This window comes from Meleagris gallopavo, chromosome 5 (genome assembly GCF_000146605.3).
Source record: "Meleagris gallopavo isolate NT-WF06-2002-E0010 breed Aviagen turkey brand Nicholas breeding stock chromosome 5, Turkey_5.1, whole genome shotgun sequence".
NCBI classification, from domain to species: Eukaryota; Metazoa; Chordata; class Aves; order Galliformes; family Phasianidae; genus Meleagris; species Meleagris gallopavo.
The window spans coordinates 53,142,621-53,170,286 of record NC_015015.2 but is presented as its reverse complement, the minus strand read 5'-3'; the positions used below and the strand labels follow the sequence as shown (position 1 = coordinate 53,170,286).

Here is a 27,666-nt window from a genome sequence, read left to right as displayed (position 1 = left end):
GTCCCTGACCCCGGCCGGGGACTTCACCGAAGGCGGGGGTGTCGGTGCGGTCTCCGCCGCGGGGCGGGCAGGTAGGAGAGCGGGGATACGGGTTTGGGGGGAGAGAAACCGCGTAACGACGTGCGCTTTGAAGAGCACGAACAAAGAGCGGGTGGCCTTGTGGTTACCGGAGGCTTGGCTGCGTCCGTGCGCCTCCAGGCACGGCGGGGCTGCTGGGGTTCTGACCGCGCTGATGCGAAGGTAATCGCCTGCCGTGCCACGATCGATTCCTCCGCTCCCGTCCCCGCCCGGCGTGAGCCCGGGCTGCGGTAGAGCCCCGGCTGCGGGAGTGCAGGCGTTGCTGCTCACACCTCACTGCGCAGCCCCCCGCTTACAGCCCGGCTCTGCGCTGTTACCGAGTGCCCGGGGATCTCTCTGTGTCTTTCCCCAGCTTGTTTGGAAGACAGATAGACCTGGTAGCCTTGAAAGATGTCAGGATGGCACTCCACGGTTCATTAGCTTGCAATAACAAAATCCCAAGCTTGAGCTCTTCATAAGGATTTGGACTTAGTGGGGAGAATGATTTTTCTCTTCTTCTGTCATACAGTGATGCTCACCTGTGTTTGCTGTTCCACACTGTCTTTCAAAACTGCCCCAAACGGGAGGTGACCTTGGACAAGGCCCAGACCGACATGATGTGGACGTGGCCTTTGGAGTTCTCCCCCTGTGAACGTGAGTAGATGGAACTAAGAGGACAGCAGAGAGTGAAACAATTGCTTGTGGTGCTGTACCTGACCTCACAAGCCTGACTAACACCAGAGGTGGAGTTCAAGCATTGTTAACACTGATTGTAGCCTGAAGACAGGTGTGTTGCCTTTTGGTTCAGCTACTGAGGCTTTGGTGTTGATCATCATTTTCAACCTTCTTTTAGCAGAGGTTTGCTTTGCAGAGTAGGAAGCATTTGTATATACACAAATAGCTCTGCTGAATGCTATTCTCTGGGCTTGTTCAGCCTGGAGAAAAGAGGGCTGCGGGATGACCTCATTGCACCTTTCAGTGCTTAAAGGGGGCATACAAACAGGAGGGGAATCAACTCTTTGAAAGGGTAGATAACTGCAGGACAAGGGGAAATGGTTTGAAGTTGAGGGAGGGAAGATTTAGGTTGGATGTCAGGGGGAAGTTATTTACTGTGAGAGTGGTGAGGTGCTGGAACAGCTGCCCAGGGAGGTTGTGGAGGTGTTCAAGGCCAGATTGGATGGGGCCCTGGGCAGCCTGGTCTGGTATTAAATGGGGAGGTTGGTGGCCCTGCATGTGACAGAGGGGTTGGAGATTCATGATCCATCAGGTCCCTTCCAACCCTGGCCATTCTGTGATTCAGTGTTCCTTGTAGTTCCTGCTGTGCACTGCTGTCTTGTGACTACTTTTCCCTCTCACTGGTGTTGCAGCAAGACCAAGCTAATAAACCCTGCTAAACTCATCTGACTTGGTCTGGAACAACTGGAATATCTTGCACTGCTCGCCGTTTTCTGCTTGTTTTGTGTGGCAGGTCAGACCTTAAGGCAAGGGACGTTTATAGAAATAAAGTTCCTTCATTTCTCACCAGTTCGTATCTCAGCTTTAGTGGTCCCATCCTGTAGAGCTACGTGCTCTGGGCTGTACTGCTTCCAAAGCTCCCCACGTGCTTTTTTTTTTATTAAGCTGCATTCTCTGGACTTGGTAAGATGGTGTACTTGTATTAAATTCCATTTGGATATAAACTGTGGTGTTTTTTTTTGTCATGTGGGTGAAGGTGCATTGTTCTGTTCAGCTGTCATCTGACAGGTGCCAACCCTGCCTGTACTTGCATGGAGCAGTAGTACCATTGGTGGATCACGGGGTTTCTGTTGGTCAGGGAACCTGGGGAGGAGTAGGGATATCCTGTAGCTTAGGTGGTGCCAGTTTCTGTCCTTGAATCAGAGCTGTTCCTCAGAGAACGGCATAATAGCCAGGGTGCCTTTCTTCCCCTGTGATTCTGGGCTGCCAGAAGAGGTGGTGGTGATGACTTGTGATGATGACTTGTGATGATCTGGAGTTATGTGTCTGAGCAGTCTGCTCTGATTTTTATTGTTAAATAATTCATTGTTCCTGCTGGCTGAGGGATCAGAAAAGAAACAAGTTCGGTCTCCAGAAGCTTTGGCTTCAACCCAATTTGAAATGAGTGCAGCTTAGACACAGTTCAGGTCAGTGCTGGAGTGAGCCAAATGCTGCATATCACTTAAATACACTTCTAATGGTAATAAATATGGTCTACTCACAGTAGTAAGTGTGCATCAGGTGTTTCTAAATGAAAATTTTACCAAGAGAATATACTGAAAAGATTAGTTAAATGGACACGCAGGTCACTTTTCAGAGTAGAATCACAGAATCATTAAAATTGGAAAAGATCTCTAAGATCACCAACCACCAACCCATCACCACCATGCTCGCTAAACCACATCCCGCAGTGCCACATCTACATGTTTCTTTGAACGCCTCCAGGGACAGTGACTCCAATTTGAAAGTTGGTTTCACTGAAGGTTGATCTTGTTTTTCCTAACTGGGAACCTGTGATGTATAGAGAAACTAACAATATTATGCAGATGTCCATGTTTTCTACTGTGAGTCAGTAATATTGGGACTTAATCACGCTGCACATCTACAGCCCTATTTGTTGTGCAGGTTGTCTATATTCCACCTGAAGGCAACTTCACTCTGTTAAAGCTTTTAATTAAACACTGTGTGTTTGTGTCACTTCATGTACATGGGTATCACAGTGCAGTAACATGCTATTAATAATTATTGGGGCAGTAGTAAGATCCCAGAGTAACTGAAACTTTGTTAAGCCACTAGGATTCAGTTACTCTGCCTGGGATCTTAGGTGTAGGTTTGTTATAGCATTCTAGAGGAGGGCACTCCCATTCGCATGGCTTTCAAGATCTTTGTTAACATGCTTAGAAAATGCAGGCAAGACTGTCTCATGGTTCTTTGAAGAAATAGATGGATTAACTTGTAACAACAATTCAGGGACTGGTTGATTAGTTTGCTTTGTCTGGGTGGCATGTAGATGTGTATCTTGAGTTTTTATGGTGCTGTTAGGAATTAGAAGATTGGTGCATATTGCAGCTCAGTGTTTACCAGGAATGCATGAAACTTAGTGTTGTGGTGAGGAGAATCCCTCAGTCTCCTCCCTTTCCTCAGGACTTTGGAGCATCAGAGTGAGCTCTGCCTCTTCTAATGTGTGGCCCTCTTGTTGGACTGGGCAGGCATTCACCCTGCTGGGATGATTGCATCCTTCTGTGGAAGGATAGGAAATGAAGGGCTTAGTGTGGCCTTCAGCATGTATGTATTCATGCATGTAACCATCAAGGGTCCCTCACTGTGACTGTCTGCCATCTTGGGTTGCTTGCCCTAGGAAATGTCAGACTCACAAAATGGTTGGATTGGAGGGGATTTAAAAGCCCATTCAGTTCCAACACCCTGCCGTGGACTGGTTGCCCCCCACCAGCTCAGGCTGCCCAGGGCCCCATCCAGAGCCTTGGGCATCTCTAAGAATGGGGCACCTACAGCTCTCTGGGCAGCAGTGCCGGGGCCGCACTGCCCTTTGAGCAAAGGGTTTCTGCCCAGCTTCTAACCTAAATCTCCCCTTTATGCATGGTTGGAACTACCGGTATGCTTGTATGCCAAGTGGCTGGCTGTAAAATTGCATGTAACCACGGGGAGCTTTCTGAGGCCTGCCCCACCAGTGTGCTTGAAAAACCTTCTGTTTGAGAATAATTTGATGCTTTGATGTTGTTTCATTTTGACATAACATTGCTAAAATTCCTGCTAATAATAGACCTGTGTCACATCTGGTTGTGTTGAGAGCAAATCTTGAAAAATGCCTGCTTTGTGCAAAATATTGATTGCCATTTTGTGTTCTTTTCTAAATACTTGAAGCACAGTTAATTTTATAAAGAGGCCAAGTTTGTGCTTACATGCTGTCCCTATGAGAAAATGTTCAAAGAGAAACACATACTCAGGCTTCAGAATGGCTTGCAAAATAGATTGGAGAACATTTAAAATCTGTTTCCTTCCTGTTTTGATGAGCATTGAAGTAGAGAACATTCTCCAGGGAAACTGCCTTTGAGGAGAGCTTGCTTTGAGCATTATTATTGTTCCTGAAGGCACGCAACTGCTCTGGGAGAGAGTGGGGAGGGATTCAGCAGAGAGCTGGATGCAGTGGCAGGGTGTAGGCAGTGTTATTGCTCTGAGGAGAGGTAAGCTAAAGGGCCTTTGGGCCCTGAAGCCAGGTTTCTGAAGGTATTTTTAGAGGTTTGAAGACACAAGTGAGGTAGCAAACCAAGCTTTTTCAGGCATGTAGGACATCTCAAATCAAATCTGGCCCCAGAGGCTTGCTCGTAATGGCTGTAGCACTAATTTAGTATGCTTAGGTCATGTTGAAATAGATCCTTTTGGTGCAGATGGGCCATTAAGGAGGAAGTCCTGTGAGTGCGGTGCTGGATCTGCGGATGCCCTGTGCCCTGTACTGGAAGCACTGCGGCAGCAAGAGGACTGTGAGCTGCAAAAGGGATTGTAAAACAAAGGTCTGTGGCTTGTCTTCCCTCTAAGTAATGATGCCAGCTTTGCCTTGGGGTCCCATCTGCAGCAGTCCATAACGTTTATTGCGCATGTTCCTCTCTTGAAGTTTTGCTTTGGTTCCCATGCATGTGGAAAACAAGCGTGTACCATCTGGTCTGGTTAGGTCCTTCCATGGGACTGCTCAGCTGCAGAGCTGACTCTTAGCAAAATAGGAGTAGTCCCAGTTATCAGTAGAGGTTATCTAAAGACATCAGGCAGCTTTGCTTTCAAAAGCAGCCTCTTACATGCTTCAGATAGGTTGACGTCACGATTGGTGGGGTTAAGTAGTCATTAAGGAGACCTTGTGTTCACTTCCCACTGTATGATCTATTGCTTATTACTCCTGTGCTCTGGGAAAGCTTGATCAATTATCCAGCAAGGGTTTTTGACGAATATATCTAGGGGATAGGGAGGCATGAGCTCTATAAGCTCATTCTTTGAGCTGCTCTTTAAGCACATAGATTCTGTGCTGGCTGTTCTTTGTGTAGCTTTAGGAGATAAATTCCTGCTTAAAAGAGGATACAGCTATCATCTGTTATGTGATAAGTATGTGCTGAACTTATTACAGTGACTGTAAATAAATCCAATTAGACATGTCTTAATCAGCCGTGGATGTCACAGAATCACAGGGGTGAGTTGGAAGGGAGCTCAAAAGAACATCGAGTCCAACCCCCTGACCAAAGCAGGTTCCCTACAATAGGTTATACAGGTAGATGTCCAGCCAGCTCTTGAATATCTCCACAGAAGGAGACACCACCACCTGGAGAGGAGATTCCATCACCTCTCTGGGCAACCTATTCCAGTGCTCCATCACCCATGCTTTAAAGAAGCTCTTCCACATGTTAGTACAGAACTTCCTGTGTTCACATTTGTGGGCTGTTGCTCCTTGTCTTATTGCTACGTACCACAGTCAAGAGCCTGGCCTCGTCCATTTGCTTCCCACCTCCTTTTAGATATTTGTAAACATTTAGCAGATCCTCTCTCATTCTTCTTTTCCCTAGGCTGAACAGTCCCATGCTTCTCAGCCTTTCCTCTTAGGGAGATGCTCCAGGCCCATTAGCATCTTTATGGCCCTCTGCTGAACCTCCTTCTAGGAGGTCCCTGTCCTTTTCAAACTGGGGAGCCCAGAACTGAACACAGTATTCTAAATGTGGCCTCATGAGGGCAGAGTAGAGAGGAAGGATCACTTTCCTCGACCTGCTCTTTTTATATCTTTTGGTTTTTTTGTTAATGTTAGTTGTGGTTTCCAGAACAAACTTCTTCCTTTTCAGATGCAAGACAGACTAGTTTGGTGATGAAGGGTTAAATGAATGGATAGACATTGAATTGAAGGAATGTGTGTGGATTACAGAGAGTAGTCCTACTATGCTCCCTAAAGAAAGCTCCTTCAGAGAGGAGTGCACAGGGCTAAGCTGCTCTGGAGAAGGGCAGAAATGGGATAAGGCTGGTTTAGTTCGTTCCTTATGGTACCTCTTCATCAACACCTGCAGCTACAAGAAAAATTGCATAGAGAAGCTTCAACCATTCTTCCTGTCCTTTTTGCACATGCCTTTGGTGTTTCTCTGGACACTGCACAGAATGCAGGCTGTGAGACTCATGGGGTCATAGAATATCACAGGTTGGAAGGGACCCATCAGGGTCATTGAGTCCAACCTTTGGCTGCACATAGGGCTGCCTTGTGTCAGGACTTCTTCAGTACTTGTTCTGCTGCTCACTTCCTGAGGTAGGCAGTGTTATGATGTCTTTGTGGCTCACATGTATGCCATACTGGGTGCCATAATTAGCCTTCATTGACTTTAACAGGGTGTGAAAGCACCTGGGATCTCATGCTTACTTCTACAGCTGGCTGACATGGTTTTAGATGCTAGTTGTATTTTTTTCAAGTACAGTTTTGTGGACAGCCAAACTACTTAGCTTGGTCAAAAAATATTTTTGAGACACTTAAGCACTTCTTATGAAAATGTGGAAAATCAGAATGTGATTTACATCTCACAAGTGTCTAGACAGCATATGCAGATAGTACATTGTTTAAAAAAAAGTAAAAAATCCATCAAACCTCTCCCAGCACTTCCTCCTGAGAAGCAAATGCTTTTATAGTTGGGGAAAAAAAGGAGTTTGGTGACTGAACCCAGTAATTTTCATATACGTCTATTCAGTCTTCTGCATCTCACAGGGATTGAAAGAAGAGAGCTTTCTAAAAGGGTTTATTGCTTCTTGGTTGGTACTTTCTCTTTTCCTAACCGTTAACTCTTCAAGGGGATTCTGCAGATAAAAGGCCTCTGCACACGGCTAGTTCCTGTTGGTATTGCTGTCAATTTAATCAGAGGGTGAGTATTTGAGCCACTTTGAAAAGGTGATTATCAGAATCTTGGGTTGTCATCTGCAGTGAACAACTTGCAGTAGACTTTTCTCTTTTTCAGTATTTAATTTGCTCAGAGAGAGACAAGGAAGTATGGCTTTCAGCAGAGAGTACCTCTCAGGAGTGGACTTCTGGCATGATGAGTGAAGAGGAGAGAGTTTACTTTCCCAGAGGGAAGCAAGCTATCAGAAACTAACAGCCAGGACAGTCATCAATAGGAGGCTCCAGCGAGTCATGCTCAAGAAACACAAGTATTAATAAAGTGCAGACAGTGAGTTCCCCTTTGGGAAAAGTATTGCAGTGTGAAGTCCTGAGATCACAAACTATAGAAGAGCATTGGAAGAAGTATGAGGGAGTGAAGACAGGCACTGAGCTGAACAGAGATCTTTGGAGAGGAAGAGGAAAAACAGTGACTTCTGACAGCAAGGATCTTCATGGGGAACAGGGTGAGCGTCTCACCTGCAGGCTGCGCCATAGCATCTTTGGATCTGGATGGAAGAAGAAATAATTTCTTGGAGCTGGAGTAAAATATATGTGGTTACAAAGTGTGGTTTTCCATTATAACTTTACATGCATCTCCAAACCGTGTAATTGTCATTTAATGTTTTGGTTACAAAAAATAAATGGCCTAGTTTCTGAGGATTATATTGGAGGATGCACAGGCATGATGCTCTGCATCCCCAAGGATAGGGCAAGCCATAACACTGGTAGGTGAGATTGTCTGGTAGCATAAAGCTGAAGAATACTCATGTGTTAGCAAAGCCAGTGCTCAAGTTGATCTGGGGAATTGTAGTGTAGGATTTCTGCTGGAGGGAGGTGTCTTTTGATGGCAAGCTGAAATGTTTTGGCATCTATCAGAGCTGTAGCAAATCTGGACTTTGGGTGTTTTGAGTGAGTTTCTGACAAGATTCTGTGTTTATTCTGCATTGTGGGTATTTTACATCTTCATTCTTAGGTAATTGTACAAAATGAGCCTAAAACTTTTTATCAAAGGCGGTGAGGACTGTCTGTTCCAGGATGGATATTTCTTGTTCCTCTCTCTTGTTACCCAATGACTCTTTGGAAGCAATGTTTTATAACAACAACTTTGTTGAAAATTCTTATGAAGCTTTGCATTTTGAAGCCCATTTTGCATAACTTGCTGTGGTTACGCTTTGTGCTTAAAAACTTTGAGTCAACCCTGAAAAACAATGCAGTCACCGTAACAATCACATACACAGTGTTTAACGCGTGGGAGGTTTTTGTCCTCTTCCTTGTTTTGCAGCAATTTAAATCCTCTGAGCTTCTTTTCAAAGGAACAGGTGAAAGGAAAGAAGGTAATTTTTTTTTCATTGTCACGAGGACTTGGAAGTTATTTGCTGTAACAGCTGAGATTTTCTCTTGATCGCTCCACACTCACCTCCACAACAGCTATTATTGTTCAGTGAAGGATTACATTGTAGTTGGTGAAGTTATGATGGTTGCATTCAATTTGTTTGAGACTTGAGATTCAAAAAATATTTGTTTTTTGAACAAACATACCTGTTGCATGAAACTGCAGCATAGTTACAAGTTAGTTTAATTTCCAGTTAAAAAAATCACTTAGAAGTTTTGTACCTCTCAGACCCCACCATTGTACATGTCATGATGGAGAAGTGAAAGACAGCCCAGAAGCAAATTAAGGCATGTTCTTGCTGCCAAAACTTAGCTGCCTATGTTTTTAAAGGCAGGGATCTGACAGCCCTTCTGTGATGCTGTATGTCAAGGGTAGTCAGCTTGCTTGGCTCCAAGAGCCACCTGGCAACATTTCCATGCAGTGTATGATGTGCACCTAGTGTCATGCAGGGCCTTAGTATGGGGCACTTCATCAGCTGGAGAGTACAGAGAATTCTCTGAGATCTCTCTCCTTGGTTACAGAGGAGTCTGTATACAACAATGCTCTCATTTTTGCCCCAATTCCGGCAAACTCTCACCTTTTTGACTACCCAGGAGCTCTGAGGCTTGCTGCGTCGCTTAGTCTGAAATACTCCAAAATGGTAGAAGAGTTGTAATTTAGCAAAAGCAAATGGAAAATGCTATCCTGAGGAAGGGGTACTTGAGCTGTTGGTTTTACTGACTGTGCTGATACAGCTCAACATGTCTCAGTTTGATGCTGCTGATGTCCTCTTTATCAGTGGGTCTCGCTATAATATGTGCTGCAGCGACAAGGAGACAGGAGATGTGCTGTTCTCTTTGATGGCTGTGTTTGTTCTGCAGATGGCTTTAGGAGTGTTCAAATGGTAAAGTTTAGGCCTTTTGTTGAGGTGACAGTTCTGCCACGTGCTCAGAAGCAGTGATTCAGGCCACCAAGCTTCCAACCTGACACTGAAAACCAACAGTTCCAAGCCTCAGAAAGAGCACACACTCTGACTCTTCAACATTAGTCTGTGTACTGCTGATTTTCAAATATTTCTGCAAATATGAGAGCTAGAAACAAAAGCATAAAACAGAGCTGAGTTTCTCACTTGTAACTACATCAATAAATCACGAAGTAACTTCAGCTTGATAGCAACTCTGATAACAGCCCCTTTTGCAGGGAAAAGAAGTGGATAAAAGGTTCCTGAATAGCCTAGTAGGGGAGAAATGACTTTTATAAACGCATTGTTTTCAGTGTTCCTCAGCAAGTGTGCAGGACACGTCATCATGTATTTACCTGGCTGAAGGCACAGGGATGGACCTCCAGAGATGCTCCTCTTCTCCTCGTTTGCTTTCCTGTTGCTCTCTTGCCTCTTCCCTGTTCAGTTCCTTACTCTGTGAACTTCTGCTTCCTGCCTGGCAGCGGGATGCAATCACAGCTTCTGCTCTCACCTCAGTTTGTGTTTTGTTCTTCTTTAGACCAGGGAAAGGAGAGACAGGGAGGAGGAATACCTCTGCATATGATGTTGCTTAGCAGCCTGTGCTTGCCTGAAGTAACTGGAATGTTGAAGAAGAAGTCAGGACTGCCTTGAGCCAGACAACCCTTTCACTGTTGCGCCGTGGAGTCATGCTTCTTTGGCATTTCTCCCTTAGCTCTGTTAAGTGGAGCAGCTCTTTAGGAAGCATTGGCAGGTGATTGAGTTCTGTGTTACAGGAGGGATTAAGTATGAGGAGTTCTCCTGGTTTGGTTGGTGCTGTCATAGTTTCTGTGAGCAGGTGGGTTACTGGGGAATTGTAGGGCAAGAAATGTCAGCTCCCTTGGGAGCTGCAGTTTTGAATTTGGCACTTACTTTCATTTATTTCCTTCAGAACTTAAACCTTTTCTAAGACCTTTAACTTTGGCATTCTGTTGGCATTCAGTTATAGTCAAGGCCAGGCTGGATGTGGCTCTGGGTAGCCCAGTCTGGTGGTTGATGACCCTGCACATAGCAGGGGGATGAAAGTAAATGATTATTGTGGTCCTTTTCAACCCAGGCCATTCTATGATTCTGTGATTCTATTCATGTGATGGTACGTAACGATTCATTCACCAAATGTCTTGGCTGTGCTGTAACCCTCGTGGCATACGCTGCATAGCTTCAGCTAATGGGCTGGCAGCAGGGTATGTGCTGCATAGCAAGGTGAGGAGTGCAAGGCAAAACCACATGGTTAGTAAAAGGTTTGTGCTATGATAATCAAAAGGTAGCAGCTGCCTTGCCCCCTCTTCATTTTCTTTTTGACATCCACTCCACTTCTTTTGTAATTACTAGGGCTCATCATGTAACTTAAAATAGCTTTTCTATTTAAGGAGAACAGATGGTTTTTAATGTTGTTTTTTTTTTTCTCCTTAACATTGAATGAATTGTGATCGAGTCGGAAACTGACAGAACAGAAATCTATGTTTTCATTAGAGAAATACTTGATTGAATGTGATTCAGTGTGATGTACGTTTGGCCAACTTAAAAGCTTTCCAACTTTATCTTGGGTGGAGATAACAGTATCTCAGTGTTTGCAGCAGTGCTCAGTAGCTCCTAAAAACATGGCCATAGCAGTAGTGAAACACTGAGGGGACGCTACTGAATATTAGCAGAGGGAATCTCATTTCTTTTTGTAACAAAACTCCAACAGCAGGAGGCTGCACGTGAAGACAGCAAATCAGAAGAACACATCAGTTTCAGGAGGACTGGGAAGCATTTAAAGCACTATTTATATATTTGTCCACTCTCATCCATTCGTTGTCACTGGACAGCAAGTTCTCTCCCGTTTCTGTCTGTGGAGGCTTCAGAAGAACCAGGTGAGTTCAAATCCAAACCCAGAGAAATAACAGCGGTCACAAGGACCCAGTCTGGAGGAGAGTTTGTGTTTGTGATACCCAGGATGGTGTACCTTGTAGCAGCCCGGTCATCTTGTCTGTCATCTTTTATACTAAAGTCTGAGGATCCTCCAGGGAGGCCCAGTTGTCAAGCAAGGTGCTTTTGTAAGCCGTGACGTGAGATTGATAAGCTGTATTTTCCATGCAGGTTCATGCCTCATAGGATAGGATATAGCAGAGTCTGGAATTTGGAAGGACACTGCAGGAAAGAACCCTGAAGTGCCAACTTCTTGCCCATTTTGTGATGTATGCTGGAGAGTCAGGGTTCATAGTGTCTCCTGGGGAACTCTGTCCTCCAGACTTTGACTTATGGTTGTGCTCTGAGGGTTGCCCTATGCCCCTATCCGCCATGTCTGGAAATGGAACACACAGAATGTAGCCTGCTGTGCTCCCACAAATAGGGGCAACATCCATCTCTCTGTAGCCCTCCACTGAGGTTGAATGCAGCAGATCTGAGTGCAGCAATTGCCTGTGTTGGAAAGAGCCAGTTAGATCCTCCATCCTGTGATGCAGTTCACAGGACTAGTTGTGGCTTTTGGGAAGGGGCCAAGGGATTAGAAAGTACACTGTTTATATATTTATTTTTGCAGGGTATAAAGATAGTGATATTGGAAGTCCTTCTTAAAATGTTGTGCCATATTTTATAAATGCACCTGTCTGCAGAGAGGCCAGGAAAGCATGTGTTGTCCAAGCACTGCTGAGAAACACTCGAAGGGTTGAACTCTCATTTTAATTATTATCTCTGCTTTATACGCAGGAGGCAGCACTCCTCTCTGTGATGTTTTTAGAGCTCATTTTGTAAGAATCTCTGCATCTGGATTCTGGGATGATAAAGTGATGGAGACTCTAGAGGGCAGTACAGCATCCTTGTAATATGAGGAGCTCTAGTTTTTGTTTTTCATTTTTCATAACAATCTTACTCATTGTGATGATTGCTTAAAATATTTAGAAGTAGTTTAGGCTTTGTTTTAGAGAAAGTTTTGGCTGCTGAAAAGTTTTGTGCAAAGACGACCTGCTCTTTGTGAAAGAACTCCAAACATTACTCTGGCTGTGCAGATTTTTGAAAGGAACTTGTAGGATACGCATGCAGGATTTAAGCAAACAACCAGCCTAACCTCAGCATTCCTGTGCATCTAGCAGCGTCCACAGCTGAGCTATTTGTTTTCACATTGCTTTTCTCCGCCTCCAGCAGCATATCCTTTCTCTGGAGGTACCGTGTGCTTTCCTCGTGTAGAGAAAAATCAATAAATCATCATGTCAGCAGAGCACAGCTTGAAAAGAAACTTCCCTGTGCTGGTTGGTTTCAAATTAAATTTGGATGGGAGCTGAAATGTGCCGTACGCATGTCTGCAGATAAATTTCGAGGCTGCATTCAAAATGATAAGGTGGTGATTCAGGATGGCAAGCTGCTGCTCGTAAGGATATTGAGCTGCTTTAGCTGTCAGAAGGGGTCGGTAGCTCCTTTCTACTCAGTAGAGTTTGTGTATGCAGCTGGCTGATTACCTAACGAGCATTTAATGTGGACTTCTGCTTTGTGACCTTTTGTGTCTCTGCAGAGCGAACCGAAGCCCAGGTCTGGCAGTGCAGGAAGGCTGTGGAGCTGGTTGTCCTCTGAGCATTTGCTTGCTGTGAGCTCATTCAGGAGCAACACTTTGGTGCCTGCAGTTCTTTTTGGCAGTGTGTGTGCACGTGCACATAATTATCTAGAAGGATGCTTTGGAGGGCATGCTTGGCATACATGACCCTCTTTCCCTGACAGCAGAGAAGAGGTGCACGCAGTACCACCTGCTACTGTACAGCATCAGCAAGGCTCGCTGCTGTGCTCACATCCTCTTAGAGGTGCCATGGGGCTGCCCTCCCTCGGGCAACACCTGCACACTGCTCACACAGGTGCACAGAAAAAGAGCATCATCCCAAAGAGTTGCTCTGGGTGCTTGCAAGAATCTCTGGGTGAACTCAGCGTTACAGAAGTGATGACTGTCCTTTGCCGTGCATCGCTTCTGTTTAGGGGCATTCCATTAATGACATGACGTACAGCTACTGCCTTGTATGTTAAGCAAATTACAAAGCCAGCATCCCTGGGCAAAGTGTTTTCACTTCTCTTGGATACTTCTTAAATATCTGTTTGTTTTCTAACTAGGGAGCACCTAACTAGTTGGTGCAAATCAGAATTGATAGATAAAGGCAAGCAGGAGATAACACACACAGGGCCTTACATTACAGGGCTGAAAAATAAGACACGACATTCTCTGGTTTCAACCATCCCTGACAGTGCTCAAGGCCAGGTCAGATGGTGCTCTGGGCAGCCTGTTCTGGTGCAGGGTGGCCCTGCCCATGACAGGGGCTGGAAATGGATGGTATTTAATGTCCCTCCCAACCTACACTGTGCAGTGATTCTGTGAGCTGACATGGTGTTACTCAGAGCAGTCCAGCTGCAGCATCATGGAGCTCTGTAGGAGCACAGCAGGTAACGTCAGCCTGGTTCATTGCATCCTGGGATCTGTGGGGTATTTTTTCAGGGCTGGCAGTGGTGTTGGTGTGTTCAGCTGGCCAGGTGAATGGATGGTGCCTGTTGGACAGCCCTGCTTTTCAAACACTTGTTCTTAAGTATGTTACCTATCAGTAAGGCTGTCTGAATCCTGTTTACTGCTGTGCAATGTGTTGCATAGGTGTTACGTAGAAATGAGAGTTAATTTATGTTTGTGCCAATTAATTTCACTGTTTTCTAATTAGTTAAGGTGTGACTTTAAAGTGGATTAACAGAATGATGATAAAGCTCTGTGTACACACTTTCCTTGTGAATGAAGGTTGTTATTTCTCTAGGGCTTAAAACTCATCTGCGTGTGCTATCTTATTAGATTTAAATTAGAGTATGAAATCACAAATTGTTGTGATTTAAGGCTACTTTGGCTTTTGAAGAAGAGATATTGCAAAAGGCCTTACTGCTGTTGAGCTGATATGCTGTGAGTTCTTGCCTTTAGCATTTCTTCTGTGTGCATCTCTGCCAGCCCTTGTAAAGTGAGAGGCCCCTTCCCTGCTCCCACTGCTGCCCTCATTGTCTGCTTGACATTCTCATTCTGTTCCTTTGACTGCTGGTGCTCCAGCTGTTCAGAAGCTGAGGAATAACAGAGGAAAAAAATCGATATATTTTTTTCCTGCAATTTGAGAGTCCAAGTGAAGCTGTGAGGTTTTTAAGAACAGGAAAGCTTTTTCTTGCTGTTTTCCTCCAGGTGATTTGGTCCTCCATTAATGGGGACAGATCTGCCATTAGGTGCTGAACTTCGCTGAGTTCTGCCTGTTTTGACAACAAAAGATTAAAAAAAACCAAACAACCCTACACACACAAAATACCTCCCTCTAATAGTTCAAAAATACAGATTCAGTATAAGCAGGCTGTGAATGTGTAGATTTCCCTTGCTGTGCTTGGAACTTCTATCTACCAGCTACAGAGAAAAGTTAATTGCCCTCCTAGTGACGGATACCTCTGTCAGCTGGGTCAGTGGGGATCAGAGAGAATTAAGCAGGATAACTCTAGGCCCTAAAGCTTATATACTGCTGCTACTGCATTCATAATTCTTGCTCTTGAATGACGACCATTGGGTTTTTAATTCTCCCTTTATAGGTGTGTTCCTGGCTTACTGGGATGGAGCTGATGCAATCATCACAGCTCCCTAGCTTTGCTGGAATTACTGTGCTACAAGTATCTGGCTGAGGTTTTAAAACGAAATGTGGTTGTGTTTAACTGTTAGTGAAGGCTGTCCTCATCTGCTGGGCTGCAGGCATGTGGCAGCCTCAGAGGAAATGTGGACCGTCACCTGAAGTGAAATGGCAGAGTGGGTGAGCAGTGCTGGAGAAGGTGCAGCGCTCTGCTGTGTGTTACTGTTCAGCATGCTTGTTCCTCAGGTGCTGCTGTCTGGTGCGGGGCTGGGTGAGCTTTCTGGGGTTGGGGAGACTGCACCTCCCAGGGCCCTTTGGCAGTGGGTCCCTTCCAGGGAGCGCAGACGGTGAGTGCTTTGCTAGAAAGGTGTGAATTGCTGCTGCTGGAAGAAGAAAGTGCAAGACTGGTGGGAGAATCATGAACGTAAGCTGCTCAGACTTGACAGGTCTGTTGCAGCTTTGCCAAGATACAAGGGCTGGTGTCTGCCACCTCTCATGACCCTCTGAGCAGCAGTGACATGAGTGTTGGAACCATTCAGGTGTGCTGTGCTTTTGTGCCCAGTACCCTGCCTGCATCCAGGAAGGGTGCAGTATTAATCAAGAGTGGGATGGCCAAGACAAATGGTATCCTGGTGTGCTCTGTTAAGTCAGTACAGCGGGAGCTTGCAGGTGCTTCAGCATCTCTGCACTGTGGTTTAAATAGTCTTTGCACACCTCCTGGGTAGGGGTGGTAAGAGGCAGAAGGGCCAAGCTGGTAGAATCCTTGGAATGCTGGCAGGCAACGAGAGGAAATGAAGTTTTCTGGTCTGCCAGGGCTGTGAAGGGCAGCATATCTGTCGTGGTTGGAAGAAAGATGTGTCTGGCCAGCATCCTGTCTGTGACAGCAAGCGATGTCTGGGAGGAACACAGAAGCAAGGCAGATATGAGAGCTGCTTCTGCTTGCATGGCTTCTCCCAGCTTCCACGATTTGCAGTCCTCAAGCAGAGATGGCTATCAGCTGCTTTGCTTCCCCGAGCTGCACAGATGTGAACTGCAGGCAGGCAAGGTCACTCTGCTTTCCTGTAAATGGCAGGCATGTGCAAAGTGTAATGGATAATTCCATGATGTCAACGACCAAAAGCAAACGTCTTGCAGGGTGTAATTGTTTTTTCTATAGTGTCAAGAGCTTTTATGTGTTCAGCATAAATATCTTTGTATTGATTGGGAGAAGGAGATAAAAATCGATGATTTACAATGCAGAAGTGCTTAGAACATGACATTAAAATGACTCTGGAAGTCTTAGCTCATAGGAGACATAGTAAATACTCAGGAGGTACAGGAAATGAAGAGGCTCTTCCCAAGTCTTGAAATCAAGCAATAAATTTAATAGAGTCTGTCTTTCTCCACCTAATGGGTTTTAATACTGACTTTCCTTTTGTAGATTTACTCTCACTTCTGACATTTGGCTGTGGTTATTTTTTTACTGGTTTTTTTTTTTTGGTTGTTGTTATTTGGATGGTTAGGACCTAAGGCTGACGGGAGACTTTGTTTTGTGAGGAAACTGTAGCTTGAATGAAATGGGAACCAAACCCTATTTCGCCTGGCTTTGTGTGCTAATCAGCAAAAGGGTGTCTTGAACCATGGGTTCTTAAGAGCACAGATAATCATACAGAGTAACTGTACAAGGACCACAGGTCCATTCCCTTGCTCTGTGTATAGATGAGCTTATCTAAATCACTCCTAACAGATCTTTCTGCTGCATCATATCTAGTAAACATAGAGATCTTAACATTCCCTTTCTATACATAGTAATTTTTGTATGTTTTCTTCCCTTTTTCAGCCTAAATTGACCCCCTTTCTTTGCCCTATCCTTGTGCATTGAGTTTTTCTTCACTTTTCTTTTATTCTTTCATTGGGCATTTACACTGCACCTTTCTTTATCCCCAGTGTGCTCCCATACACTAGGAGGAGTATGGAAAAATCCTGAGAAATACAGAAGGAAGGATTGCTTCTCATGCTTCATGCGAGGATGGTCACAGCTCCATACTACTAAATGCAAACATCTCCTGTCATAAGAGATATGCAGTGGAAAGGCAAGAGGAGGAATGTGCAGCTCAGCAGTGCCAGGTGCAGATGGAGCTGACACCTCTTGGCTGTAGGTGCTCTGTAGTTATAGAAGACTCTTCACAGGTGAGAGGGTTTAATTGCAGAGAAGCTTAGAGGCTTTTCTGTTTCTGTCCTGTAAGTGATTTGTTAGCAAGATTAATTCATATGAGAGTTTGATTCCTCCAGGGCTGTAGAATGAGAGAATGGAGAAGGGGAATGCAGCAGTGGACTTGTTGCAAATATTTGTATTTTGGTGTTGTGTTAAGCAGGAAAGTGCTAACTGCCTTTCCTTGCTGACAGCAGCTGCCATTAGTAGCTGTTCCTTGAAGAGGATAAAGGAGGAGCTCCAGGCTTCTTGCAGCTGCTTGTCTTAGAATCTCAACTTGATTTTCAGTTTTAAACCAGAAGGAAAATGTCACCGTAGGGATGAAGGATCCCAGATTGCATTGGTAGAGGAGCACGACTCTGTGTGATAGTACCTCTAAGTGGATTGCTGGTCTGTTTTGCTGAAAGTCATATGCTGCATTCTATGTGAAGGGCTAAATGTGGGATGTTCCTAAAACTCATCTGCATGAGCAAATGGCAGCGTGAGGTTTTACTCTGTTCATCAGACATCTGTAAGTAGCAAGACCAGGCAATTACCTGAAGGAGAATTTTCTTGATATTTTCAAGAATTTGCGTGCTGCTACCTGCAGACACAAGGTAAAAGGTGACATAGATCTGCTGTGTCTCTCTGTCTTCCTTGAATCTATACTGGGGAAAAAAAAGCTGTTCACTCAAGACTTTGTCTCATCAATGCACAGGTCAAGTTTGGCTTTGGCTGCTTGCTTTAATTGCTGTTTAATGGAAAAGCTATAAAAAGCCTGTGGAGCAGCCAATAAGTCAGTAATACGTATGGAAAAATCAAAAAGCATGTTGTGCATTCCCCAAATGGCACGAGAACAGCTGGGGGTGTGATTTTTCTAAGGTCTTTCCACCTTTTTTTCCCTCAGAAGCTCGGAGGAAGCTCCGTTTGTCCCTTCCCCTGCCTTAGCCCAGCTGCCCGCTGGGCAGAGCTGTGCATGCTGACTTTGCATCGCCCGGCACTACCAGGGAGCTCTGCCCAGAGTGAGGCCACAGGGATTTTTATTGTTGGGATTTTGCAGAAGTGAAGGTTACTGCTGAACAGAGGAGAGTGCTGTGAGCAGAAATAATCAACAGCGCTTTCATCATCAAGACATGCATTGCTTTGTGTGTGCAGTATGAGTACTACAGAGTTTAAAGGAAAGAGTGAAAGGTGTTAATGATACTTCCTCATTAACCTAATCCTTCAGATGGGTGTTTTGAGGATTAGGTCCTGTTTTCTCTCCCTGCCAGCAAAGTGATTCATGATCTGTATTCCACCCCTTCCCTGCTGTGCTGCTCTTTCACAGTGTGCCTGCATAACACCTCGCACTGCGTGTCCCAGTCATGGTTGACATCTGCGAAGTGATAATGCAAAGCAAAATGGGGTTTATTAATGCATACAAATACAGTTGTCGCAGAGCTGCAGATGAATGAAGCGGGTCTGTCAGTGAGCAGGAAGGCTGCTTGCTCAGTGCTGCAGGTTTCTCACCAAGGGCTGTGTGCACTGTTGCAGGGCGTCCTGCTTTCTGGATTCCTTGTGGGAAACCAACTTGGTTTCTGGATGTCTGGTTAGCTGTGCTGATTTGCTTCTAACTGCAAAGCCACGAGGGATGCAAGACTGCCATTTGTTTGGTTCTTTGGAATAAAGCAGATCTGAACAAAGATTCGATCATGCTTTTTGTTATGTGATTGAGTAGATCTTTCTTTCTCCTTAGCACATCTCTGCTTCCTGTGCCTTTCCCATTGCCCCAGTTTGTGGTTTGATGAAGGGAGGTTCTGGCAGAATGAATTTATGGTGGTTTAAAGCAGTCTAGGTGCTCGGCCACGTGGTCGCTGCTGGCTCACCCAGCACAAGGTCAGCATTGCCTGGTGTCACTTCACATGGATGAGCAGAGCTGTCCTGGCCTGCCCTACAGGCAAGGTGCTCAGCAGGAGCACAGGCCTGACTGCAGAGCTGTGGCAGGATGCTCTGGGAAGAGGGCCATGCTTGCTTTGCTGCCCAACTATCACCACCTGCTGTTCTCTGCTTGTGCCACGCTAGGACAACCACAAAGCCTCTGGTGCTGCCCCTTCTCCCCCTCCTGCGTGCCCTTTAAGAGCTCAAAAGAGAGAGGATCGTTGTGTGAGCACGCAGCAGTGACTGGGAACATCTGCTGAAGCCAAAGAATAAGCAGAAACAGCAATTTTGTAAAGCTGCTGGGAGTTTGGGGAAGTGATGAGTAAGAACTTTGCTGTCCAGTCCCCAGTGATGAGGTGTGTGGGGTGTCCTGGCCCAGGCAGAGCCCATGCAGGGCAGGCAGTATTCCCTACTGGGGCAGCTCTCCTTGTGGACCTTGTCTGCTTGCAACGCTTGGCTGGAAGAAAAAACATTAGCAGAAGCAGAAATTCCTACAGCATGCCTACCAAGTGGCGGCTTCAGTTGGCCCATGATGCAGGAAAGCAGTTTTTAGCTGGGGCATGTCTCCATCTCTATCCAATCTGTGCAGCATCCAGCCCCACAGAAGAGCAGGGAAGTGACTCCCAGGGCCTGTCTTGTGGAAGGTAAATCACATATGGGAGCTGATGGCACGATGTGACTGCATGAGGTGTCTGGGGAGAGAAAGAGGGAACCCAGGGCCTGCACCTCTTAACATAAAAGAGGCTGTGTGGGGCCACTTCCTCAGCAGCTGAAGCTGTTGCAGTTTCAGATCGAGCTGGGGTTTCTGTCTCACAGCACTCATCCTAAGGGGATGCTTGGGAAGAACTTTTGCTCTGTCATAAACTTTCAGAGGAGATGAGATTTAAGATCAGAATCTTGCTTAATTTGTATTTCCTCAGCAAATGCTGAATTTTTCAGATTTGGTACTTCTGAATGTGTTGATGGGATTTCTGCTTTGAACTCTGATGGCAGTGTGTTTTTGATATTTTACAGATTGTGTTCATAATTGCCTTCCAGCTTTATGTACCCTCCTCTTTTTCTTGGAGTTTTAGCACTGGATTTTTTCACTGCTACAATACCTTTTTTAAATGTTGTTTTATTAATACCCAGAAGTTGCTTTGTCCCAGACTTCTATCTCATTCGCAGTATCTATATATGATGCCCTTTAGATCCAGTCTCCTAAGGTTCTTTGCAGCCAGAAACTAATGGATTATGCGGCCACTTAGTAAATTGATTACCTTGTGTCTCATGGTGGACAAACAGAAATTAAAGTATCTGAAAGTCTAGAGAACTTTTGGAAAACGCTTCTTCCCTCCCTAACCAACTTTCTATGATCTACGACTTTGGAGTAATTCAGCGTTGGAAGATAGTAGTGAAGATGGTGAATTAATTTTCCTTCTCATCAGTGGTCACCTCCTGCACTGCAGCGATTCAGAATGACAGCCCACCTCATTAAAACTCTGCCCATGTGTACTTGATATTAAACAAGTCGGATAGCTCTGAGATTGCTTATTTATTCCAGAGAGATAAGGCTGAATTGAACCAAAGCAGCTTGGAGCCTGATGTGCTTCAGCTGAAGGCTGCTAATGACGCATCCTAGAAACACAGAGCATCAGCAAGTCCTTTGTACCTTGCTAATATTTCCCCTGCAGTAACATGAGTGCAATTATAGCTTGGAAAGGTGGGAGCTGGAAGGCTGGAGGAGAAATCCGAAAAAAGGATTTCATGATGCAAAGTCAGGGGGTGTATGTGGGTGAGTGGGGAGCAGTACTTATAAATAGTTCATGCTGAAAGCTGCTTTAGGAACGTACGGGAATTTGGAAAGATACAGGTGAAGCACTTGTAAGTGTGCTTGTTTTACAGAAAGAGGAGAGCAGTGTGCATGCAGGTCGAGGAAAAGAGCAGAGAAGGAAAGCTGGACAGGAGTCATGGAAGGGGTGAGAGAAAGTGGAGCCTTAATGGGGCGAAGCTGGGGAAGAAAGAGGTCAGTGTGAAGCTGTTTTCGGGAAGGGATGTAAAGCTACCATGTAGCTGATGGAAAATTTACCGTCTTGCTTGTGACCACCACGGAGGAGAGATTGCTGCTGCCTGCTCTCCCTCCTCCCAGTTCATCTTTTGATTTATAGTAATAAGAAACTGCCCTTCCTAAGAGCAGATCATGGGGCTCAGCTGAGGGATTAGAGCCGCGCCGCTGCCCTCTGAGCGTGCTATGATGCCGGTGAGTCACCGACTCATCCTCTGTATTGGCAGGCTGATGGATCCCCTGGCAGCTTGTTGGTGGCATCTCAGTGTTGCTGCCTGAGATGTGCCTTTTGTGCTTAAACTCTGACTTGAGAAACAAGTTCATTCCTGGCTCTTTGTGTTTCTCTCCTCCTCCTTTTCTCAGCTTTTACTTCTTAAAAATGTAGCCTTCTTTTGACAGATCATCTCCATGGTAACTAACAGGACCGGGCTGCCTACAGAAATTGTAGTAATAAAGTGGTTGGTTTTTACACATGATGAAAAGATGATGAAGCACAATGATAGGTGATAAAGACACAGGTAATTGCTCTAGAATAATATTGCTGCCAAGAAGATGACTGAACTTCCCACACAGAAGATGAACAGATGGCGTATTTATTGAAATTCTTAGGCTGTGAGCAGGAAAAATGTAATTGATGGCTGTGTAGGTTTTGTTTCAGTTTACTATCTGCTAAATGGAGCTGGGGAGCAGTGTGCCAGCAGATGGAGCCCGTATGCAAAGCCACTACTCTTCTCGTTGGAGAGCTTGTTTTTCCCCTTAGCTCAGAATTCCAATCAGAGCCATAAAAGCAGCAGAACTGCTAATTGCTCTGATGCATTTGCTGGTTTAGATCTGTCGCGTAGCCCTGTTTTATTTTAGAAAGAGTGTAACGCTTTTGTAAGAACAGTTGTGGTAAATTATCTCAGCCTGCTGGGAGTGCTGGAGGAGAAAGCAGAAAAGTGAGTACTTGTGAAACTTGTGCTCGGTGCTGGCTTACGGGCTCAGGTGCACGGTTGTGTTAGTAAACAACAGCCGTAGCTTATTTGCCACCACGGCTGCTGGAGACTCACTTCTGGTGAGACATTGTGTTTTGCAGAATCTACGGGAAGACAAAGGCAGGATTTCTGCTCCAGTTGCTCGCTCTGCCTTATTGAGCATAAGATAAAGCTGATTAATCCCAGGTTCTTGTTGAAGTGTTGTCTGCCTGTGCTTCGCTGTATATTTAGAATCGTTAAGAATGATTAGGATTGGAAAAGGCCGCTGCGATCATCTGCCTAACCCAATCAAAGATCATCTAGTCCAGTTTGGTCTGAGTGGCTCCGCTGCCTCTTTGTGGTGCTGTGCCAGAGCCCTGAGCGTGCAGGACTGTGGCATCACTGCCAGAGGTCTGGGAGCCCTTAGTTCCCCAAAAGATCATTCCAGTGCTACCCAAAGCGCAGAAATGCCTGCAGGAATCATTATCCAAAAAGCATTGCTCTGTAAGGTGCAAATAACCCCACTCATGACACGGAGTGCCAGCTCAGAAGCATAAAGATTTTTTCCCACGTGCAGCAAAGCTACGTGTTGGCAAAGCACTGCTGGGAGAACAGCTCGAGCTGAAGTGCTGCTGTCAGGCTGCTGCTTCCTGAGCTGCTCCAGCAGCCTGGTGTGCCCTGCTAGCTCCCCAAGTGCAGTGATGTATTGGTGAGAATGTTGTGTGCTGCTTAGTGCATCGTAGGGCTCTCTTTCTCCACGGTCTGATGCTGCTTTATTGATCGGGTAACTCATTTTCTCATCAGGTTTGGTAAGGAAGCCACTTCCCACCTGAATTTACATCCTGCTCTCCTACTCATATTGACTACATTTGTAGGGCTTGCATGCAAGGGGCTCTGAGGGGGAGTGTAAATAAAAGAAAAAACAGGATCTTTGTCTTACGATGACAGTGTCAATGAGACTGCAAATAAATGCAGTATAGAACAGACTCTCTCCAGGACGCTTTGCCCTAGGGAAGAGCTGTAAATTGCGAGTTCACCTCTTGGCAGTGTTTGTGTCAAACTCACCCTGCCTTCCTCCAGATTGTCAGAGCACCCACATCTTCCGTGGCACCTGAAAAATCTGATTCGTATGCAAATTGCTCCTGTTTAGGTTAAAAACTAGCTTGCTGTCATTCTTTTTTCAAACTTCTTTCCTTTTCTTACAGAAAAGGAGGGGGAGAAGAAGTATAGAGAAGGTGTATCACTTAAGTAACAAGATGAAACAAAATTCATCTTGCTGGCAGGAGAAAGACGTGCTTTTTTGAGACCTGTCAGCCAGCCAGCAAATGGAGCATTAAGTTAAAGAGACACCAAAGAAATGTGCTATGTTAATAAAAGAGAGGATAGGAAAGGAAAGGAAGAACATGAATCTGAGCACTGAAAGAAGACTGGCTTAGCAGCCGTATTTGAGCAGTTACTCGAGTGCATAGAGTGTGATTGGAGTCGTATTAAGCCAGCTTATTGACTGTCATCATGCAGCCATGGGTTCCTAAAGAGCCTTCTGATTCACTTTAAGTGTTGGTTGTCCCTGCAGAACTGGCTGGGCATGAAGCACCTGAGCTGGTGGGGTTCCTTGAGGACAATGGTGAGGGCCATTGGGATCTTCAGAGGATGAGCCGTGCATGAGAGGAAGGGCTGCACACATTGGCCTTAGCACAGCTGTTGGAGCTGCTTGGTAGGCTTGCTGTGTGCTCCCCTTCCTGCCTCCCAGCTCTGCCCCTCACTGCCAATTGAGTGTTTCAGGCAAAGCGGGTCAAAACATTTTATTTCAAACTTATTTTCCTGGCCAACGAGCTTGGCATCATCTCATAAAAAGGTGCATAAAAAGATACTGTCATTTTGCTGAAAGAAATTCTGGAATAAGTTTTTATTTTCAGAGTTAGAAATTGAACCTTTCCTATTGCTTTTCCACTTTCTACTTCACCTTCTCCCTCTTCTTTCTTTCACCTTTGTTCCCCCTCCTCATCTCAGTTGTTGTTTTTTTTCTCCTCTATTTGGTTGTGTAAAACCTGCTGGGAAGGTTGAGGGGGATCTAAACTATTGTGAAGGTAGTGGCTCTTCTTGGACTGTTTCCTGCTTGTGATGCGCTCAGGTTCCTCTCATTTCCATCCTTATCAGGGCAAAAAGAGCCTGTGGGGCAGAGTGAGATCAGAAAGGTGCATTTGGCAGGTGAAGCTACTGGAACAGTTTATTTGTTTGATTGACTGAGTGAAAGCTGCAAAGCAAACAATTACTTTCTCATCTTCTGCTGTAGCTTGCCATCACGTGTGTTCAGATTAATTTAAAAAATATTTTTGAAAGTTAAACCAATAAAGGCAATCCATGGTGCGGTGCCAGAAGCATGGCTGTGCTGTGTCAGGGCAGAGAGCGTTGACCTGGCTGCCAACAAGTGCTGGGGGGAGGCTTTAAGAAGCAGAGTTAGACTGGGCATTCCCAGCTTCTGATAGCCAGCAGCTTGGGGACTCTTTAAGCCAGAAGTGTCAGTGTGACATTTGTGTTTGGTAGCCTATGAGGAGCTCATACTCTATTTATCCATTTGCTTTTTGACACCATCGGTGTTTCTGTCCCTTGCAGCATCCTGCAGCAGGGAGTTCCCAAGCCTTGCACTGCATGGAGCCCTATTTCTGGGCACTGCGTTCTATACCTGATACCTGCCTGTTTGATTGCATGCCCCCCAGCTGCTCAGGAGCAATAACACCTCCTTGCTTATTCACCACCTCCATACTACTTGATTTTTTTATTACCCCGATTCCATTATCACCTCTTTTTCCCTCTGAAAAAGTCAGATTTCTTCCTTGAGCAGAAGCTATTGCATACCCCTGCTTCTCCTACCTGCTTTAGTGTAGCTGGCTTAAAACCTTTTCAGAATTTCTACCTTGCATTGAGAAGTAAGAAGTGCAGCATGGGTTTGTAGCGGCAGTACTGCTTTTGTGCTCTTACTGCTTTTCACATTGCTTTATTTGCCTTGCTTCTGAAGCACCAGTCTATTTTCAAAGAATTGTTTGGAGAGTCGTTGAGATCCCTTTTCTGTGTGAAAATAGCTGAATTAGGTCCTTCAGGTTCTCTGCTGGTAACACTGATGCAACATTCAGCTTCCTTGCTTTAGGACTGTCGTCGTGAGTGTTCCTTCTACACCTTCATCATCTGTGACCCCAGCAGCTCTCTGGAAGGCGTCTTATTTCTGCAACACTTGAAAAAGAATTGTAATTAAACTTTTATGCTGTCAGGAAGTTGCTTACCACAGTTGTTTCTTGGTCTGCCCTCTTATGATTCTACATTTAACTTGCTAGAAGTTCACGGTCTTTTATTTTTATTTTCCTCCTTTGAACATGATATTTGCGTTCTGAAGGACATTTTTTCTCCTTTTTTCTTTACTGCCAGCAGTCATCTTAATCTGCTGTGTAACCCCATCAACAAATTGAAATTTAGCTTTTGTTGTTGTTGTTCATTTAGAGTGTTTTAACTTGGTGATACAGGTAGCCTGGTGCTTTCCTGTAATACCTGCGCATGCTTTCTTGGAATTGTTTCCAGCTTTTCAGCTATTTCGTGTTATTACTACACAGATTTTTACATAGTTCTTTTTCAGAGTTTATGGCTTGGATTTCTTTGGGCTTTTTCTCTTCTGCAGGGCTGCTGAAGAGTTGCCTTTCTTGTGCATCTGAAGACCGGCTGCTTCTCTGACACAAGTTTCTAACTCATTATTTACAACATCTAAATAGTGCTTTCTTAACTGTATCACAAAATTTTCAGTGTTTTCATGTCATTTCACATCACTGCTGCTTGCTGTATGCTGCTTTGCATACTCCAGTCTCCCTTAGCCCTGCAGCCAGTGTCCCAAGTCAGCTGCTTTTGCTAATCTGTTCCTTTTTATCCCATTGCACCGCTTCCCCACTGGCCTTACTTGCTGTGCTGCTCCTCTGCTCTCCACATTTGGGGATTTTCAGGGTCCTGTGGTTTTTTGTTTGCCTCTGAACCTTCCCTGCTGCCTCCATGGTTCACAGATCAGGAGCTGCCTTAACGTGGAAGTGGGGAGTGACAGTGGAAAGCTGCCCATTCTTTCCAAGCATCTTATTTACAAAGTACTTATAGTTACATGTTGTTTTCAGATAAATGCTTTTCCAAATGATCGGAATGTGGAATATTGCAGCTGAAATTCGCTTATAAGTAAACCTGTGTTGCTATGCTGTTGTGTAAGCCTAGAGTTTACCCTGAGTACTGCACATGCTTTTATTCCCTCTCTTCCAACAGAACTGGAAGGGTTCCTGGTGGCTGGACTAGGGCTCCTGGCAAAGGACAGGTCTGATTTGCAGAGACTCATAAATGGTTTAGGTTGGAAGAGACCTTAAAGATCATCTACTTCCAACCCTCTGCCTTAGGCTGGCTGCTCCCTATCAGCCCAGGCTGCTCAGGGCCCCATCCATGGCCTTGGGTACCTGCAGGGATGAGGCACCCACACTTCTGGGCAGCAGTGCCAGGGCCTCACCATGCTTTGAAATAGAGGAAAAGAAGTTAGCTCTTTGGGGTCTGACAGAGATCTACAAACTAGCAGCAGAGGGATTTTAGGGAGTCCCCTTCACGGCCTCGTGAGGTCCAGGGGTGTCATAAGGAGCAGGTTCAGAAGGAGCAGAAGGAGGGGAACCTTCACGCAGTGGGTGTTCAGCCTTCAGACATCCCTGATGAAGGATTCTGGGTTCACAGCAGTTATGTGGGTTCACAGAGAGGCTGGAGAAGACAAACCATGTCAGGCTCGAGATCCTCAGAGATGAGTGTGACTGAAGATGGGAGGGTTACAGAGGAGTGGAGGGCATGTGTGTGTGTCCTGCTCCAGCTCTTTCCTAAGGCTCCCACTTAGGGCAGTGGATGGAGGGCAGGCTGCCTGGGGAGAGGGGTCCTTGTGGGGAGGGATGGCTGCAACTGTGTTCTTACCTTGTGCTGAAGCTCTCGGAGTAGGTTTTGATTTACATCTCTGATCTCCACCAGACCTTCACCTAATTGAGTAGATTGACCCTGGCTCGTACACAGTAAGCAATTAATCATAGACTGACTAATCAGCTTTCTCAATGGCTGGCACCTTGCAGAAAGGCTGAGAATCACACGCTACCTCCACTCACCAGTTTTATGCTTCAAGATTTATAGTCAGCTAATTCTATTGGATTCTGTGGATTTACTGTAAACTTTAATTATTATAAGCTCTGAAACGTAATGAAACTTACTTTGCTAGCTAACCAAAGTGGATATTTAAAAACTAAGTTCTGTAGATGCTTTAAGTAATTGCACTCAATAGTTCTACCACGCTGTTAACATTTAGCTCAAATCTGTCACGTCTATCTAAATGTAAATACTCTGAAAACTAATCTCATTCTATCTCTGGATTTCCTGCACTCAGGAATCAAGGCTATTCACAGAATCACAGAATTGTAGGGGTTGGAAGGGACCTCCAGAGATCATCGAGACCAACCCCCCTGCCAAAGCAGGTTCCCTACACCAGGTCGCACAGGTAGGCGTCCAGGCGAGACTTGAATATCTCCAGAGAAGGAGACTCCACAACCCCCTGGGCAGCCTGTTCCAGTGCTCCGTCACCTCACCGTGAAGAAGTTCTTACGCACATTCGTGCGAAACTTCCTATGC

At 45.3% G+C, this 27,666-nt stretch overlaps 1 protein-coding gene across 2 annotated transcripts in view; it reads left to right on the top strand.

Annotated features, from left to right (window-relative positions):
* SYT16 (synaptotagmin 16) overlaps positions 1-27,666 on the top strand; it is a 110,748-nt gene that overhangs the window by 954 nt on the left and 82,128 nt on the right. The window contains exon 2 of one of the 2 annotated variants that reach the window (XM_031553724.1): positions 587-711. The gene's annotated coding sequence lies outside the window, so the exon portion shown is untranslated. Of the gene's footprint in view, positions 1-12; positions 712-27,666 lie in introns of those variants that run through there. The other variant, XM_031553725.1, reaches the window with a different exon arrangement.